Source organism: Myotis yumanensis, unplaced genomic scaffold, assembly GCF_028538775.1.
Source record: "Myotis yumanensis isolate MYYU_CA2020_CCGP unplaced genomic scaffold, mMyoYum1.0.hap1 SCAF_24, whole genome shotgun sequence".
Classification (NCBI taxonomy): domain Eukaryota; kingdom Metazoa; phylum Chordata; class Mammalia; order Chiroptera; family Vespertilionidae; genus Myotis; species Myotis yumanensis.
In genome coordinates, this window is record NW_027223775.1 from 151,907 (window position 1) to 155,894 (window position 3,988).

Here is a 3,988-nt window from a genome sequence, read left to right on the forward strand (position 1 = left end):
TATATCAGAAAAAATAAACCTCAAAGTGGAGGCCATCAAAAGAGAAAAGAAGGCCACATCATATTACTAAAGGGGTCAAGATTACAAGGGAATAAAACTCTGGTAAACATATGCATCCATTGCAGAAGCACTGAATACTAAAAACAAAAAACAGCCGAAACTGGTTTGGCTCAGTGGATAGAGCGTCGGCCTGTGGACTGAAGAGTCCCAGGTTCGATTCCTGTCAAGGGCATGTGCAGTGGTTGCGGGCACAAACCAAGTGGGGGGTGTGCAGGAGGCAGCTAATCGATGTTTCTCTCTCATCGATGTTTCTACTCTCTGTCTCTCTCCCGTCCTCTCTGTAAAAAATCAATAAAATATATTTTTTTAAAAAACAAAAAACAACTGGAATATATCAAGGGAGAGACCCACAACAATAAAATCATAGTAGGGGACCTTAATACCTCATTGACAACACTGGATAAATCCTCTAGGCAAAAAAAAAACAAATCAGGAAAGAGACAACAATCCTAAGCACCTCACTAGTTCAGACAGACTTAATCGACATCTTCAGAACATGTCACCCCAAAGCTACAGAATATACATTCTACTTAAATGTACACAGGACCTTTTCAGACATAGACCACTTGGGACACAAGCAAACTCTCTTCAAATGTAACAAGGTGGAAGTCATATCAAGCACCTTCTCAGATCACAATGTCATGCTCCTATATAATGAAGAGCTAATATGCAAATTAATCTTCACATCATCTCCAGATGGCTGCCTATGACCAGACTGGTAGGGGGTTAGCGAGGGACCACCAAACAAGTGAACAGCAAGTTGTGTGGGAGAATACGCTGGTGGGAGGCAGGGTGTGGGACGCCAGGCAGACAAGGGGGACAGTAGGGGCCAACCAGCACAGCAGAGGAGCAGTTGGGGGCGACCAGGCCAGCCGGGGTTGGGGCAATAAGAGGCGACCAGTCCAGCAGCAGGACAGTTAGAAGTGACCAGTGTGGCAAGGACGGGTGCAGTTGGGACAACCAGGCTGGCAGGAGGTTTTGGGGGTGATTAGGCCAGCGGGTGCAGTGAAGGGCGACTAGTTTAGCAGAGGGGCAGTTAGTGGTGACCAGGCCAGCAGGTGGGGCAGCTAGGAGTGATTAGGCCAGCACGCAGAGGCAGTGAGTGTCGAACAGGCTGACAGGGTGTGGGGGGGAGTTAGGGGTGACCAGACAGGCAGGCAGGTGAGCAATTAGGAGAAAGTGGTCCCGGATTGGAGAGGGTGTAGGCTGGTCTGAGGGAACCCCCGCCCTCCTCCCCACACACATATGTAAACATTCACACTCACAGGACAGGTCCATGGCTTCTGTTGAGCAGTGCCTCCATCTTGAAGAGGTCAGCTGTCTTCTGACTGACCATGGCATGTCTATGTGAGTGAGCACCCAAGCCAAGGGAGTTGAGAGCTCATGTCAGGCCCCTGCACTCCTGTAGTGTACAAGTTCCCTATTTACTGGCCAAATTACAAGACTTCTCATCAGAAGTCTGTCATTCTTCCCTCCTCCTCCCAAAAACACCCTGAAAGAAGGGAACAACATCCCAAGGCCTTCTAAGGCCTGGTGTCTTCTCTTCTGTAGCCCTGCCTCTTTCCAAGCAGGCTCAAATGCAGGAGATGCTGCTTCCACAGCCTCTTGTGAGGTCTTTGCCCAATACTATTACAGTTCCCTGCTACCTACAACACAAAGACAGCAACACCTTTCCAGCTTCTTTCTGGTTCTTTAAAGTCTTTGGTGTTCTCACTAAGACTATTGTTTCAATACGTCCTTGAAGCGCTCATTAAGATCTATGAGCAAACTTATAACCATTGTCTTGAACTCTGTATGCAGTAGTTGGCTTGCTGGCATATCATTCCTTTGTCTCTGCATCTTGGATGCTTCCCTGGTTTGTTTCTATGTACTAGGTAGATTTTCTGTGTCTCCTGACTAGGTAGAGTGTCCTTGTGTCATTGCTGTTCTATAGGGCCTAGTGGCTCAGCCTGCCCAGTCACCTGAGCTAGGACTTCCAGGTATACCTGTGTGGGCTGTTTGTTCAGTCTTGCTGTAGTTGAGCCTTGATTGCTGTTGGCATCCCTGGGTGGAACTGACCTGCAAGCCAATTTGCTGTGAGGACCAGCTGAACCACAGCGGGAGAGGTGCTGTGCATGAGACCCTCCTATAGAGCAGGGCTTGCTTCAGTGGGGCTTTCAAGCTCACTGAGTCTGGCCCTGGAGTATGTCGCTTGTGGGTGTGTAGAGCTGTAACCTGGTAGGTTTTGAAGCTGTCCAGAAGGTGCACTGTCGCTGGGGCCTCCCAGGAGGGGCAAAGTCAGCCACTGCCTAGGGACATCCGGCAGGACCTGGGGGCAGTCTGGAGATGGCTGCTATTTGTATTGGGCTTGGAAATGCCCAGGAGAGACCCAGCATGTAGCAATGCAGATTGCTGCTAGTGCTAGATCTTGGGTTGTTTTTAACAGTTTTTTTCTGATGCCAGCTGCTGCTTGTTTGATAGGTGTTAGAGAAGTCTGAAGCCTGAGCCAGGCCAGGCCAGGCCATGCATATGGAAAAGCTGCTACAAACAGCTTTTCTGGAGCTGCCAGTTAGATGGGGTGGGGTCTCAGGAAACCACTAAGGTGGAGGAAAAAGTGTGGGCCAAATATGTTGATTATTAAAAGTTATTCAAATGCCCTTTTGAAATAAGCAAAGTTTTACATGTCTCCCATATGATGAGAGATTACATGCATTGCTTTTTCTTACTTCATTTTTTGTGTTGTCAGCTTTTATTTATTTTAAAGTGTGCCCAGGTGGTCTACAAGTGTGTTCTAGCTTGGAAATAAAATATTGAATCATCTGTTCAGAGTGATTGGTTATTTTACATATAGTCTGTATTATTTTTATTATATCTCCGGTTAAAATGTTAAAAGTAAAAATTCGCAGTTTGAATTGCATGTCTTTGCTTACAGTTTTAAATGATTTCATCTTTTCTATTACGAAATAGAATCCTTACCTAATCTATAATATGTTTACATCACTCAGCTATTTTTACTTAAATGGGTCCATGAATATAACATTTTAAAATATAGTATTTTCAGTGTCATTAAGTGCTTAAATTCCCTGATGTCCCAAAGTCAAATTGGCTGTGTAAACGTAACTCATGGGATAGTAACTGATCCACATAAACAACTTTAGTAAGGAAATTTGGTATTACTTTTGTAAACAAATCCCAATAAGATTTCAGCCACACAGGGGCCCTGACACAGAGTGACAGCCATAAGAGCCATTCACATCTTCTGGGTCTAAAATATTTCCTAGAGATCTATGCACCTCTGCCTCATTCCCAACATTTAAGATTTAGCTAATACCCCTTGGTTCCCTTGACTTTTTATGAATAAAAGTGTTTTCTAGTGCCCAACTAATTCCGCCTACATTACAACCCTTATTTTCCTTCTCACCATTCCTGTGCATAATAGTACTTGCATTCTTTTCCTAGAGTATGTGTTATCTTGACCACACACTCATTGCTCAATAAAATAGGGGTATTGTCTTATTCAGAACCATTAATCAGCACTGAGAAGGCACATGTGTAAATATCTGTTGAAAGAAGATATTGAGGAATAATGTCTACACAAACTACAGTTTGTTGTGCTTAGAAAGTAGCAAAAAAGAGAATGGCCATCAATTATTCTATATAAGTCAAATAAATGGACCTTTGAACTCAACAAAAATCATGAGCCAAATCTAATCATTAGCTAAACCCTAAATATGAAGGTAGAGTATGAGGGTCAACATGTACACAGCACCTTCAACATACCAGAAACCAAAAGGACATTGAGGAAATTAAAAGGACAATGAGGAATCACCTCACTCCTGTCAGAATGGGTACCATCAACAAATGACAAGTGCTGGCAAGCTTGTGGAGGAAAGGGCACCCTAGCACACTGATGATGGGAAAGCAGACTGGTGCAGCCATAATGAAAAAC